At 50.1% G+C, this 16,044-nt stretch overlaps 1 long non-coding RNA gene across 1 annotated transcript; it reads right to left on the bottom strand.

Moving 5' to 3' along the window:
- Positions 1-786: 786 nt before the first annotated feature.
- On the bottom strand, positions 787-15,046 carry LOC308072251. Its single transcript, XR_013931606.1, has 2 exons — positions 7,747-15,046; positions 787-7,626 (listed from the first exon to the last, which is right to left on the bottom strand). It is a non-coding gene; the product is annotated as an uncharacterized lncRNA (long non-coding RNA).
- Positions 15,047-16,044: the final 998 nt, after the last annotated feature.

Genomic DNA, 16,044 nt, shown 5'->3' with positions numbered 1-16,044 from the left:
TTGCCCTCATGTAACCGTGTCCAAGTGCTGGGCTCGAAGCAAGAGAGGCTTTTCCCTGCATCTCTCCTTGCAGGAGCAGCGTTGCCTTTCCTTATGGAAAAGGGCAGGGGTACCACAACCGTGGCTCCACGGAGTAAGTGCCCCTGGATCCCACACAGGGCTTGACAGTTGGGGCACGGACGAGGCGCAAACACCTGCCTCCCCTCGCAGTCTCTCCTGGGGGTGTCTGATGGAAACACAAACACAACCTCCCTCCAGAAAGAAAGGAAGAAGAAAATGAAAAGAAAAGAGATTTGTGTTGGTTGGGCGAGTCTGGTAGTTTTGAAAAGCCGCAGAGCACAAAGGGGAAAATACACATGGAAAGCAAAATACAGAAGCTTTTGTGTGGTGCCAGCAATTTTTTTCTTTCCTTCGCTGGGAAAGGAGCTGCATGAATGTGCAGTGTTATGATTTGCTCTTTCAAATGTCTGAGTCAAATACCAGCTAAATTACAAAGAGCCGTACAGAGACATGAAGGACACGTAATGACAATATTTTGTCATTCCTCCCTCAGACTAGATGGATGTGGAAAGCGGGAAGGAGGAAAAAAAACCCACCCCTGCATTAGGATTGAGATAGGATTTTGATAGCGGTTATTAAATGAAATGTAAAGGTTATTTTTAAACCCAAACCCTGAGTGCTGCTACAAGCATGAACAGACTGGCAAATGATCTGATTTTTTTTTCATTTTCTAAATATTGTTCATATGCATGTGTTTACCACATAGGCAGGCACTGCAATTTTAAATTTAAAAAAAAAAAAAAAAGAAAGAAAAAGGAAAGGCAAAAGAAGAAAAAGCATTTTGCTGGGTACGCAGGCAAAATACATACCAACAGAGCAACAGCTGGAATTGATATTTCATTGCTGGTACACCTTGCTCTCCAGGGTAAGAGCAGCGCTGAGCAGGACCAGGATTCGGAGTGTCACGTGCACTGGTTCAGCTCCTCAACCCCGAGTACAACCCTGGAGCAGGTACTAAGCATCCAGAGAAGGAAATGTGCCTGGTGGTGTCCAAACCTGGCCCAAGAGCCTCTGTAATGGTTCCTGCTGAGTTTGCCGAGTCGGTCCCAGGCACAGGCAGTGGGCTTGGGGGCAGGGGGGAGGCTGGCTGGGTTTCTGGAGAAACTGAGGCAGGCTTCACACCGGAGGCCATGGGAAGCTCCCGTGCATGTGCTTTTCTGGTTATTGGTCTTGCAGAGTTTAGGTGGGATTCAGCAGTGCCCAGACCTTGTCCTGTCTCGCTGAGGAGCTGTGGGTTTCATCTGAGAAGAGGGAAGGAAAGGGCTTGCTGCTGCTACCACCAGGTAAGTCAGATCCATGGAGATCAATGGGGATCCACCCACCACCCTCGGCGGGGTGATGGGCACTGCAGAGAGGAACCACCGGACTGTCCCAGCCCAACCACCGCAGCTGCAGGGCTGAGCTCCTCGCTCGCACGTATCCTTCATCGCATCCAACACCAGCCACCCCTTCTCCTGTCACATCGGGCTGCAACCTTAGTTTTGATCAGCTCCTCAGAGTGACTGGTTCTAGATCCTTCTCTCCAGCTGTTTCTTCATCTAGGACTTCTCCCTCTCCCCCATTTTTTTTTTTTTTTTTTTGATTTGGCATGGCCAGTCCAATGTCAGCTGTGAATAACCCAGCTGATGGCTTGGGATGACCTGCCATTTCATTTGCATCGTGGTCACAGACCAGTTGTGATCCCTCCAGTGTGTTTAGGGCCAGAACTAGCTGTCACACCTGCCTGGCAAGATTTTCTTCGCTAAAAACTTGCCATAATTTGCAGTGCTTGAGACATTGGAAGCTGATGCTATTTTTTGCAGTAGTTCATGTGGCAAAAGGTGAGTGTGGAGGAGGGTAGTAAGGGTGGGTGTTGGCCGCAGTGGTTATTTTCTGTAGGGAGGCAGAGATTGTGCTCACTAGCATCCCTGCCCGAGTCCTGCAATATGGTTGTGGGTTTGGGGGTTTGCTGACCACTGGGCTTGATAGTGAGGCCTGGTTAACAACATGCCCCCTTTCCAGTACGAGCCTTTTCTTCTCTTCCCATCCCTGAGTTGCTCGGCGCTGCAGGATCCAGGCAGTGATGCCAAGCTAAGGTTACCTACACAAGCTCCAGCTTGCTCACCTGTCCTGGGCTACTGTGGCATTATGTGACATTCCAGTTGGCTCAGTTATTGCTCTTTAATATAGTCACCTTGGTTTTTCTGGTGCTACTCATCATGAGCATCACACATAGTAGTCATACTACTGCTGTAAGTGCCTGTGAAGCAGCGTGCGTTGCCAGCGGACACACAAGCAGCTGCCGCTCTTCCCAGCCGCAGTATTTACTCTCCCTTGCAAACTTCCCCTGGCTGCTGCCATTCCCTGGGAGCGGCGAGGGAAGGAGGATGCTGCCACCTTACGCAGAATGGGTTGCCCATCTGTATGCTGCCCGTGGCTGTGGTCATAGCTAGCAGACGTGGGCTCATTGGAGAAACACCAGGGGAACAATGCTGAACCACAAAAAGCATTAAGAGGAAAAGGTGAAAAGCCTCCCGGCGGCCCTGGGTGCTTTGCCTGAGCTGGTGGGAGCTGCGGCGGCGGCAGCCCCTGCCCACGGCACGGTAATGCTCTCACTCGAGCCCACATTTTTCTGTCCTGGCATGTGCGCACAAACCACTTGCTGCACTCGTTTGAGCTGTGCACTGAATGATGATGAAGTGACATCGTCATGGCAACACGTGTGGATTTCCTGGTAGCATAGCAACGCGATGCAGGCTGATGTAAAATGTGTGCTTGTTTCCTCTGCTGGCTGCGCTCCTTCGATGTGTCTGTGAGATTTGGAGTTGGTTTAGTCGGGGTTTTTTTTCATGTGTTGGACGTGCCATGACATCAGAATGATGAGAATGTTGTTTTGTGTGTGCACTGAGGGGAAGAGACAGAGGTTATCTCCTCCGAGAGCCCTCATCCTAGCTGCTGTATTGCTTAGGGGCACTAATATGCATAGCTTGTTTTTAGAAGCTTGACAGTACTTGATCCTGTGTTTATTGTAACTGCATTGTGTAATATAAACTCAAGAAGATACCTTTAAGTGATTTTGTCTCAAGCTATCCCTCTTGATTTTTTCATTAGTCTTCTCGAAGGTACCACATTTTTGTGCGTGGGGCAGCTGTAGACAGGTCTGACTTTTTTCACAGCATCACAGCTCAGCGCTACAGGGACAGCTGCGGGCCTGAGTGTGGGGCAGCCCAGGTATCTGCAGAGCTGGCTGGCCCGCCAGCTGTTTCACAGGCCAGCTGCAGCATGGCAAGACTAAATCCTGGTTCACCATCACACCAAATCTCTGCACACAACACGAAATGGTAAAAGTCTGCAGCGTCTCTTGCTCAAGGGTGTGTTTGTTTGTACTGAAGCCAAAGGAGGTCTTTACAGCGATGGGTGTAGCTTCAGTCTTTCCTGATGGCCAGATGCTCAGGATCTACCAATCTCAGAGCACATGTCTGTAAAAGGCATCTCAGCTGCTGGCAGCGAGGACCCAGGTGGGATGCCTGAGGTAGCCCAGAAGAAGCTCACCTTGCATCAGTCTTCTCCTCGGTATCTTGCTTTGGAAACTCTGGCCCTCGGGCTCAGGAAGAAAATTAGCACTTTAATAGCTAGTGACCTTAATGGAAGACATTAATCCGATTAGCATGAACATTTGCCTTTCAGACATCCCTGTCCAGCCCACCCTGGTGCAGGATGCACTGAGACAGCTCCTGTAAGCCAGGGAGCAGCCATGGCAGCACATGAGCTTGGAGGAGGGTGGCCTGGGGCCCTGCTTTGGCCAGCACACGTGCAGATTAGGCAGAACAGGTCTCATGTAGAAAAAGCAAAGCTTGTCAGGGTCCTTCATGGGCTCGTTCCAGTAAAGGTGAGGAAGGCAATCCCAGACAGACATGGAGAGCTTTGCCTCTGGCCTCTCTTCTAAGGTCATGATGGGTCTTCAGTCATCTAGAGCCCTGTGGTGTACCTCAGCTGGAATATCATTGGGAATAAAGAACAACAATTCAGAGCAGAGGATGCTGCATTAGAGCTGGGGAATTAAAATCATTCAGCAAGTCCTTCCAGATCTCCTGGACTATCCCTTTCCCCAATTTGGCCCTTTCTTCTCTCACGTAGCCCAATGGAAGATGGTGAAACACTTCTGGTGACATATGATGTATGGCCTGAGGAGCAAAACAACAGTTTACAAGAAGCCTGGAAGAGGGGAGGGACAGACAGCCCTTAATGGACCAGAATCTGCATTACCAGGGGTAGCACAGAGTGACAGGGCATCCCTTGGGGGGGTGGGGGGCAGGACCACCTCAGTCAGTTGTCCTTGCTCAGAAGAGGATGGAGCTGGAGGGAAGGGCTTCCTACATATAGGCTTGCCCTGCTGTATGGGATGGGAAGACTGGGCACTTGGCAAATTATGCATCTATCCATGGCATCGTTCATGAATAGATGTTGCCTTAAGTGGTCTGGGAGAGGTGGAGGGACTGTACATCCTGGCAGTATAATGTGTGTGTGTGTGGGGAAGTCTCCTGGCTCAGTCAAGAAAATCCACGCATGTCCCAGTAACGCCAAAATCTGAGCCTTGCTGATCATAATAAATAAATAAATAAAATAATAAATAAAAAATATTGCTGTCGGGTTTCATCAATATGGCATCGCTAACTCCGCAACAAAATGTTTGAAAAGAGCCAGAAGAGATTTGTATCCCAGGTTTCCCGTCATCAGGTCCAGGAGATGCAGATGAAGAAATCTGTGAGGAGATTGATCTGAAGGCTTTTATCATCCCAAAGACAGACTGAATGGCCACATACATCACTTCTCAAAGCCGGGTGTTATTTAGAGACAGCAGTCTCCAAACAGCTCTTCCACATGATTGATGGTAGCAAAAAAGGTATCTGTCACTGTTCGGCTTCAGGCTTTTCACACAAACCCATGTTTTATACTGTGTTTGCTCGAAGAAAAAAAAATTACTTCAACAAAGTGTTTACTTATTTGGCAATAAATTGTACAGAACCTGGAAAACAAGCACACCAAAGTGGTGGTGCTTTTCCCCAAGCCAGTCGGATGCAACTCCCGAGACCCGCTGCCAGAGGGGCGGTCAGCCCCCAGGGCCAGCTGATGGTTGCCCTGAAGCAGAACCTTCTGGCATTCCCTGTTTCCCTATTTTTCAGGGATTATCATCACAGAGAAATTTCCTCCTGTGAAGCCTGCGTTCAGGGTTTACAGAGCAAAAATCAGAAGAGCCCTTCTAGATGCCCACTTGTCAGGTGCTGTGAATGGGCCAAACTAAATAAAATTATTGTTGTCTCCTAAGACATGTGCCTAGGAGAGGCTGTGGCAGGTTCTTCCCTGTCATACGGTGACCACCGGGACAGCACAGCTAGTCTTCCTCTTGTCCAATGCCCATCACCTCATGATGGAGAGCCTCTCCCTTTCTCTGTTTTTGCTTTAGATCTGTTCTGTATCCTTTTGCATATTAACAAATTGCATTTATTATTTCCTTTCCATCCTGTCCTGCCCTGTTTGGTGAAATAATTTCTTTGAAGGAACATATCTGCAGCGGCACCTCTGCTCCATCACACACCTCCCCCAGACCCAAGGCTGTACGGCTCAAGCAGGGGTAGCTTGACTGTTCCCTGACACACTATTTTTGGCTGAAAACTGACTTCTCAACAAACACGATGTTTTGCCAAAGTGGCATTTCTTTGGAAAAGGCACCTTCTCCATCAAAAACCTCAAATGACTGGAAAAAACTAATGTTGGCATTCCCAAAGGAAGTTGTGCTGATGGGTATGAACCCTTTGGAGGAACAGCCGTGGTGCCTGAACCTCACTGCTCCGGCCAAACCCGCACACAGCAGGAGCGGCAGGTCCCCCCTCCTCCTGCAGAGCAGTGGGACCAAGGGCGGGCGCAGCCCTGGCCACCAGTGCTTGAGCAGGTCCCTGACACAAGGGACCAGGGTTTGCTCCTGGGGTTCTCCTGAGATGGGGTGAAGGTGGATTTTGCCAGTTTCAGAGGCAACGTGAGGAAGAGCTCAGCCTCTGTCTTAGCAGTGTCGAGGTAGCCCAGGCACTGCACCAGCAAGGACTGGAAACCTAAGGCGGTTTACAAACTGGCTTGACCCCAGCCACCAGCATCTGACCATCTTGCTAACTACAAGCACAAAAATTCTGTATGAAGCTTGGGGAATTTCATTAGTTTAATTTTTAATATTTTGCAAGCCCCCATGACTCGTTAGGTGGGCAAATGCCACCTCATTCTCACGCTTCTGAACGGGCACAAAGCCTGCCCCAGGGGTTCTGCCCTGGCGAGCAGGATGTGTGCCCCACATCCCACTGCTCACAGCTTTGCCAACTCGCACAAAACAGATGAGTATTCGAAATGGCAAAGAGGTAAGAAAACTTGACTTGTTTACAACCGTTCTTCTGCTGGCTGTTGTGTTTGGATGAATGGTTTATTCTTTTCTGCCCGATTGCTTTGCTTCCCAGCTCATTCACAGAAAATCCGAGAGCAGCACCAGCCCGCTTCCCCACCGGGAGTGGAAATAACAGTGCTGGCAGATGACATTTGCTGCTATTTTTTGGGGAAGGTAATTGTTGCTTTTATTATTTTTTTTTTTGCTTATGAAAGACTGAGAAAAATCTCTCTGTTTACAGATCCATCTGTTTGCTTTAGTTTTGTCCCTTTTGATTGATTTCCTGGAAATAAGACACAACTAGCTTTGTGGAGGAGACCCCTTCCATGCTCTCAGCATCACACTAATCCAAGAAAAGAGGGAAACACAACCCTGGTTTAACAACAGGCAGCAACTTCAACCATAGATTGTTCTTACCTCTGGACTGCCCAGACCATTAGTCTTCACTGTCTGCAGTGGGCATGGCATCACCCACAGGAGCGACTACAGCTCCTTCAGCTCTTCTTCTTCCCTCTTTCCTCCTGGCCAGGGGGCAACACATCCTAGAGACAGCGATGCAGATGTTGCCTGACCCCTTTGTGGAGTGGCTGAGCTGAGGGGTAGCAGTGAGGATATCTGTGCCCATTTCCAGCTATCTCATGGTTTGGGTTTAAGGAAGACATCCGACTACTTCATCTTTAATTTTATTTTTTTCCTCATAAATACAACCTGGGGATTTTTCTGGCATTTGGAAGGGCAGCATTGCTATTGCTACTATTACTTATTACTTGGTGAGTAAGAGGATGGGCCCTGCCCCGCTGCTTGCAGCCTGCAGGAGGGTGAGGGCAGAGCCTGGGATGATGCCCTGGGAGATGCAGCCAGGGCCAGAGGGGAGCTGCCAGAAATGAGCCAGGGCAGGGGCTGCAGCCTCCTGGCCAGAGCAAGTGATACAGAAATCTAAGACATGGATGCACCCACCTTGAGTGAAAAAGACTAGCCCAGCAGTTTCTTCTGCAGGTAACTTATTTCTGCATCTTCCCAGCCATGCCACCCTGCCCTGGGAGACTCACCTCTGCCCTGGGCTCACGTGGGGGAGCGAGCCGGAGTGCTGCCCTGTTTTGCTCAGTCCCAGGTCTGGTTGAAGAGCTGGCTCTAAGGCTTGGGAGCTGCTTCTATCAGTCCTAGAGGAGAACAGGGCAGGTTTTGGTTACTGCTGGCAATACAAGGCAGGATTTCCTCTTTGCACCCAAGCCTGGGTCTTCCTTCTCCTTCCCCAAAAACCACCATGTCCAGTCGCTCACCTCTGCATTTGGGTTTTTTCTGAGCAATTCCATGTTCCACTAGGAGGCTGACATTTTCAACGCTGCAAGCGAAACACAAGCAGGGGTGACCACAGGATGGGAGCCTTGCTCAGAAACAGCTCCCGGGCGTTTGCTCTGCTGCTCTGCCCACGGTGCACTGGCGTGAGCTGCGGTTGGCACCGGCTGGGGGACAGCATGAGGCACAGGACCCCTCCATCCCCTCCGAGCTGGCTCCTGCAGAGGAGCCAACAGAGGACAAGCAGCCATGAAGCCACTGAAGCAAAGCAGGTCCATGGGAGCTGCAGCCTGCAGGAAAACACAGCTGGGGCTGGGGGAACAGGAGGCAATAGAAACAGCTGAAGGCACTTGGCAGCCTTTTGACTCCAAGGAAAAATGTTCTGTAACATTCATAGTGAAAGAGAGAGAAATATCACAGGAATAGGGCAGCAAGAAAATCATCTAGTCTGGTGCTGAGCAGTAAGCCTGTCCAGGGAGTGAGTGCCTGTGCCTTTCTGGACAGATATTGCTGAACACATTGCTAAAGATACCCTGGGACAGGTAGCAGCAAGGTCTCCAAGGAACCTAGTCCAGCATTTCCTTGCTGCTGGAAATACCTTTCTAATAGTCAACCCTAATGTCTTCTTTAACCTGCATAATCCTGGTTCAATCCATCTTTCCTCTCGGGTCCTTTTGTGAGGACCAGTGGTTGTTACCGTGGTTGCTGGCAGCTGCCCCCCCCGGGCAGCCCACTCTCCTCGCCAGGCAGGGGCTTGCTCCGAGGTGGCTTTGTGGCAGCTGTTGGGGACAAGACAAAGGGAAAAGAGGAAATAAAAGTCAAAAAACAAGGGTAAGGACAAGTGGCAGCAATTTGCCTCCCAAGTTGCTCATTCCAAGCATGCTTGAACACTGCCTTTGCATAATGTGTAGGGCTATATTTGTCCATGAGACAGAAAGAGAGAGAAAATATTTTTCCATTGAGGTCATTCTTGCTCACTTTTTCCTCTAAGAAAATCAATGACCTCTCCAGTCCTTTCTGTTCCCTCACCCTCCACGCTGCAGACTCCTAGCCCTACCCCTGCCAAGCAGTGACGTGCTGGATGCCTCTCGCTAATGATGGTCAGGGTCTTTGGACCTCTAAATCTCACACCTCTTTGCAACTTCTTCTTGTCTCTTCCCCCAGCAAGGATCATCTTCCCCTTCCCAGTTTCAAACCCCCTTGTTCCTCTACCCTCCCTCCCCTTGAAATGGGAATGGGGAATAGAAAGCCCTTTCTTGGGGCTGGTTCCCAAGGACTCCAGACCAGTGGCAAAGGAGGAGCCGTGGTGGGAATGATGGGCGATGGTGCCTCTGGAGGGGGTCCAGCACCCCAAGGCAGGTGCTGCTCTATGCTGGGCCACCGTCTGTAGGACTTGGGATGATTTCAGAAGGTGCATTTCCCAAGGGTGCTCATTAGCTTGTCTGAGGGCCACCAGAAAGCCAGAGCAGGTTTTTTTTGTTTGTCTCACACCAGACTAACAGGATGGCACTGAAACAGAAACCAGTATAGAGTACAAACTTAAAATGGATGTGTTTCAAACAGATCCTGGCTCCTGAGCCTGGGACACTCCCTCCTCCCTGGCTCAGGGAGATGTTCAGATCAAAGAATGCAAGTTTTTTTTTAACAAATCAATGTACTCAAAACATCTATCATCCTTCTAGTGTAGCCAGAGGATCTTTTCCTGTGAGAGGTGAAAAAGATCACAAAATTGTGATTAAACTCGATTCCTTTTTTGGCTTTAAATTAACCTGACAGCTGGAGGATTTTGATATTACCCAAGGAAAACTGTATGGTAATATTGACATTTCTCATTCCCTAGGTACTAAACCTTCAAAATGCAAAGCCACAGCTGTGCAATTCAAAAAGAGATGCAGTATCTTTCCCTGCCACCGTTAGCTCAGGTCCTGGCTGTTGGGAATGAAGATCAGCATAGGAGAAAAGGTAAGAACTCCATGAGAAAGAAAAGCCTTTAAGCTGCGCTTGAAACCAAGCAAGTAGCACCAACAGCCTGCAAATTCTGCTGTTTGCTTCCTGCGTTTCGAAAGGAGCTGCACAAAGGAGGTGGGAGAACAGGCTCCCTGTGATCTTCTGTGCTGGAGAGGTCAGCTTGTGTGCAGAGATGACCCATCAGCCAGTTTTCCCACGTTTGCCGAGTGGAGCCAAACACGCAGCTGAAATCCTGCATCCTTATCCGAACCTTCCACACAGCTTCGTGCAGCCCTGTATTAGGAAACTCATCGCAGGTGTTCACGATGTTTCAGAAATGCTGTTCCAGCCCTGGCTGGAGGCCAGAAGAGCACAATATGCATAAAGAAAGGCTCGGCTTGATGGTAGGGGCAGGTCTGAGTCGGTACCGGTTTGATTCAAACCAAGAGTTTTCCATCACTCCTTCTAGCTTCTCTGGAGCAAAAAGATGCCACTGCTTCCCTCGGCAAAGCCTTGGGGATGCAGAAGCAGAGGATGAGCAGGAAAGCAGGAAAGCATGCAGGCTGGGCTCTGTCCTCGCCTGCTTCTCCTGGGCAGCGGCACACATCTCTGACCCAGGACCGGCACGGTTTGGTGTCTTGGCAGAGCACGACTGGCAATTTTCTTCAGAATGTTAATGTTTTGATTTGGAAACAGGTGCCAAGTAGGAATCTAGTCCCAGTCCAGCACACACCAACGTTAACATGAAGGTGTAATGCTAACTGGTCTGCCTTGCCAAGGGGCCCAAACTCCCAAGAGCTGAAGTCCAGCCCTGATGCTATGTCTGGCACCTCCCCACACACATCCCCAGCCCAGCTTTAATCGCTGCCCGGTGTGCCCCTTCCTGCAGGGACAAGCTGGAGCTGGACTTTGACCTCACCCCGATCTGATGCCCAAAAGCGTGGGTTTAGTGCGTGGTAACTGGTGCCTGTCAGTTAACCTGCTGGAACCCCTGGGGAGTTTGGCACTGCGCTTCTGTTGAGATACCTTCCCTAAGACTGTAACCTCAGGTTTTGCATGTTAAAAGTGTCTCATGTTTATTAGATACTTCGCTTAACCTCTCTGCTATAGTACTTTGTTTTCAGGGAAGATAAATAAAGAAATTAAGCTGTCAGACTCTCCAGGCATTTGTAATACCTGATCTTCTACTGCCACGCTCAGAGAGTTTGTTATGCTGATCAAAAAACACTCCAGAATGTTTCAGGGCAAAGGTTGTTAGACCCTCTTCATCTAGTGGCAGCTGCTTAAAATACCCTCTACTATTTAGATTGCATTAGCAACCAAATCATGAGAGGGGAAGGAGACGTTTTTGCAATGGATGGGTGCATAATTCCGCTCCCTTTGCTAGCAAAGGGGTAACTCGTTGCTGCAGTGTGTTGCAACACATCTCGTGGCAGCCAAGTGGGGTTGAGAGCACGGCTACGAAGAACCACATCCATCCTTTCTGCCTCCATATTGCAGGCCAGGAGGGAGCTGAAGCCGAAAGGGCTCAGGTGCTGCAGGAAAACCAGCTGTGTGGGTGAGCTGCTCCCCTCTGACAGCCAGAAAGAGCATCCCCACAAAGCAGGACTATGAGATTTCCTCAGCACCTATCTGGCCCTCAGAGCCTGCAGCCTCTCACAACCATGCTTTGCTCTATTAGGATGATAATTTCATATTTTGGATGCCTGTGAGCTAGAAAAATCTCAGGACATGCCCAAACCCCTTTAAAAGGGGGCACTTCACCACCAGTTCCTTACAGCGACCACTCTGCACTCCATGTCTCTCTTCCTTCAAAAAAGAGTTGAGCAAAGTATGGGAAGATGAGCCCCCAGAGAACTGCAGGCATCCAAAATTTGTCTGTTCCTCAATTAGCATATGAAAGTGTCCAAATTCCCCATCTAGAGAAACTCTGAAAACTTTACAGCATCATCCAATTTATTTTGCCTGGATTCAGACTTTGTTTTTCTACCGCAGTTAAAAATACAATTTAAGAAAGCACTCCGACTTCACTAAAGGAAACATCTAGTTCTGAAAATGTTGGATCTTTTTTCCTGTGTTTGTTATTTTTTGCCCCTAAACAAAATTTTTGATCGAATTCCTTGGTGTTGGCAGGTTGTTTATTGTAATACCTCTATCAAAATTTCTGCCGAGATCCCTTCCTCCCCTGTCATCTAGCCCCTCTGGTATTCTTTAAAAGCAAAAAATAACTGTAAGCCAAAAATTATATACTAGCACCTAGCCAAGGCCCCATCCCTGCAGGATATTGTTCTTGCAAGCAAGCTCGTATCAAGCTTTCTGGTGTGTTTGCTCTTGGACTGATGGGGCTGCAGATAGAGAGGAAGAGTAGGGGCAGGTCTCTTCGGGGTGGAAGAAACAGTCACTGTGGGAGGCACAGGGTGGGGAACCAGCAGAGCTCGGCAGTGATCTTTGCTCAACATCATCATAGTCCAAGGGAAACTGCCTGGTCAAGGGCCATGGGCTCTTGTGCAAAATATCTTTGGGGTTGCTCCAGGAATAGATGAGAGACCTCCCAGGAAAAAGAAACCCTGGGGAGCTTTCCTGGGCTGGCTTCCCTGCCTGCAGCGCTGCTAAACTGGGAGCAGGATGCTCACCAGCCTGGAGTGCCCACCCAGCTCCTGCAGCAGAGCATCCCTGGGCCCCGCAGGCAGGGCAGAGGCAGAAGGCTGTCGGACACATGGGCAGGGCAAGGGACAGAGATCCCCCAGCCATAGCCGGGCCTCATGGCTACAAGACCTCTGTGTTGCAAGTGCTGAAGCAAAATGGCTGTAGCCTTGCCTGGAGGTGCCGCAAGCTCCTGCGGGTGGGTCCTGCCAGCGCAGTTGTTGCTTCGCTGTGACAGAGCAGGACAGGACAGCCCAGGTCACAACCATCACCTGGCCTTGCTTTACCTCTTACCCTGTCAGTTACCCTCACCCTGGGAGCTAGATACAAACAAACAGAGGAGAAAGCTGTTTGCTCAGCTTCTTGTGAAGCAGAACAGACAACTCTGGCATGCCGCAGCTCCACGTAATTGCTTGGGACCGGAGCCGCTGGCAGGCGGAGGCACGGCTTAGCCCGTCAAGTGCCGGAGGCAGCTGGTGCCCAGGACTGGCCATGCTGACCGCTCTGCTTGCGCCCACAGGCATGCGGGCACGCAGACACGCACGCACGTGTGCCCGGCTGCCTCCTCGGGCCCCCTCCCTGCTGCACATGGAGCCCTAAATGGATTCCAGCATGACCGTGCGAGATTTGGGGAAAGGCAGATTAGAGAGCCAACCGCAGGCAAATGCAATTATGGAAAAGTAGTTCAATAAATAGAATTACGCTCCCCCACCCCAGCAAAGGATTACACCCAGGAACTGAGCAAATTTAGGATAAGCGGAAATCAGACACTGGACATGGAGATTACCAAGGATCTGGAGACAGGCCAGTGCGTGCTGCTGAAGGAAAAAACCCAGCATCCCTGCCTGCACCGATCAGTGTTCGCATGGATGCTGTACTGGATCGGGCTGACCCTTTTCCAGCATGGAAAGCTAAGGCCAGCATTCAGGTGGGTCCCCGTTCCTCTGTCATTGCCACAGCAGTGAGCCAGGGCACAGCATAAACAAAGATCAGACTTGCTCTGCTTTCTGGCTGGTCAGTAACAGGGTGACTTTTTCATTTAGCTACAAAATGTAAGGAACAGCTTATTCTGCCAGCATGACTTCACCAAGCACAAGTGATCAGAAACACATATGGCTATTCTTTCCCCCCATATTTATTAACTAGCAAATGGTAGTTGTTTCCACCTTAATAGTCCCTTTCTTTGGCCAGTCAAAAAAACCAAAAAAAAAACCCCAAGAAGGCATGCTCCAAGCAATCTTACAAATGATCTCAGGTTAGCACATGCTCAGCTTCCCTTGCCACTAGACAGCACAGCATCCTTGCTGCATCTCCATCGCCCCCCCAGGTGGTGTGGATACACTGATAAAGGATGCAGAGACTGGGCCCACCTTCCCATTTCTCAAGATCTTCAGACTCATCCTTAGCTCAAAGTTGACACATTTAATTTCCAGTGAATGGACACCCACCTTGCCTCTGGCCAGAGGGGTCCCCATCACCAAATGTCCTCACAAATAACAAGTACCCCCTCCAGGTGTTGCAGGTGATGAGCCATGCCCTGCTGCTAGCAGAGGGGCTGTGTAGACACATGATGATCAAATGTCATCTCCACACATGTTTTAGCTGAAACTTTAGACAATTCTTTACTCCTGTTTATGCCTGGCCAGTATTAAGGGATATCAGCCCTGGCAACCTTATAGCCCTGGGAATTTGTCTGCAGGCAGGAACACAAGCCCCCTTGTCAAACCAGATCAGCCATCAAGCTAAAAAGCCTGAATATCAAGTCCACAAAAACAGTATAAAAGGTGGTTTGGCTGATGCCAAGAAGCCAACATACCTGAGCAATTGTTGGTCAGCATTTCATATTATCCAGTTGTTAACAGCAGGCCATCAGCATCCCCAGCCAGAGCACAACACCTTCTAGTCCTCCTCCATCAGCTTTAACAACCACTGCTGCCATCAACCCCACCACACTGAGGGCAGCAGAACTGACTATTTAAGCAGCTGCCAGGAAATGGCTACAAATTAGAGCTGTTCCCATATTACTAATTAAGCCTAATTAAGATGGGAAAAGAGTTGTTTTTCCTTAAAGGGGAAAACAGGTTTTAAGAAAGGTGCCAACTTAGATGTTGTAACTCCAGAGGCACCTGTGTGGTGATGCACATCACCAGGCTGGTCTGATTGCTCTTTTCCTCCTGCTCCCTCTCACCATCACCTAAATCCAGATCCAGGAACTCAAACCTCTTGGTAGGAAAGCCACACTGAAGCCAGGGTTTGCTTGCTCCAGCCTTGCTCTGCACTTAGAGGGCCCAGGGCAGCCCGGGCTCCCCGGCTGCTGGGGCTGTGCTGCAGGACATGGGCGCACACAGCATCCTCCCACCGAAAGCATTGCTTGCAGCAGAGAGCAGAGCAGCCTGCTCTTCCACAGGCTGTAGAAGAAAGGTAGCACCCAAGCCAGCAAGGGCCTGGCCTGTGCATGAGATGCATGTGAGAAACAGGCTCAAACTCTGCCTACCGAACGGTGATGCTCTAAATCATGGTGATGCTTTAAAGCACAGCAGTCCTGACACCAGGAGCTCACCTTGCCTTTCCCCACTGGCTCCAGTTGAGTGCAGAGAGGCTTAAAGGGACAGTGCAATGCTGCCATCCCATGCCTTTGGAAACCGGGACCCAGGAATCAGTCCCACCTTCTCTCCTTCAAATCCCACTTAGAGGTCAAGATATGTTAATATATTCTTGGATCTTCTAGCCTCAGATCTTGTGCAATGTAGCTGGGGTCACAGGCTCAAGTTTTCTCCTGGGAAAGTTCTTTTGGAAGTGAAAGCTGAGCATCTCACAGCATCCCCTGACCTTGGTCCCCAGGCCAAGGCCACAGAAAGCATTGGGCCAGGCCAGCTGAAGGGGCCATCCGCACAGCCAGCTGACTCCAACAGCAGCCACTTTGGGAAGGGTAAAATGGCAGGGACTGGATTCCTCATGAGCTGGAGAGTTCCCCTTGATTGATTCCTTTCCTATGAAGTTGTCTGATTGCTTTTCAAAGCACCACAAGGGTTTGGCAGCCCCAGTGTCCTGCGGAGATGAGCCTACCATTTCCAGGCCATGCAGAGCACTACCTCCTTCTGCCTGCTTGAACACACCAGCGAATGACTTATTTGATGCTCCTGGTTCTTGTATTACAGAGACAATAAGTGCTCGTTCTTAAGCACCTGCCCTCCACCACCGATGTAGGTGTCTCTTTTCCAGACTAAGATATCCTCACGTACTTAATGATTCCTCAAGCAGAAGCTGCCCCCCAAAACTTTATCTTCGATGCTTTTCTCTGTACATTTTTCTCTTCTGTGGGTGGAAGAAAGTGGGTGCAGCACTCTCAGAGCAACCCCAGCGCTAAAAACAGCAGCCGCGGGTGTTTGTGAAGGGAAAGAATCTCTTTTGCCAGAGGAGTGTACCATTCCCGAAGCGGCGCATCCCAGCCTCAGCCGGGAGATGCTGCTCGCCCCTCGGTGTCCGGGCTGGGGGCGCTCGGCTGGCTGGGAAAGCAAGGAGCGCCGGGCTGCGGACAGTCCTCAGTTCAGCCCTGCCATCTGCGGGTCGGCAGTTCAGCCCTGCCATCTGCGGGTCCGCAGTTCAGCCCTGCCATCTGCAGCTGGCGGCTGGCACTGCGGGATGCTCGGCTGCCCCACCCGCAGGTCCGGAGGTGGGCGAACCAACTCTTA

This window comes from Falco punctatus (genome assembly GCF_963210335.1).
Source record: "Falco punctatus genome assembly, chromosome: 12".
Classification (NCBI taxonomy): domain Eukaryota; kingdom Metazoa; phylum Chordata; class Aves; order Falconiformes; family Falconidae; genus Falco; species Falco punctatus.
Note: the sequence above shows the minus strand (reverse complement) of the source record. Positions and strands in the feature narration are given on the sequence as shown.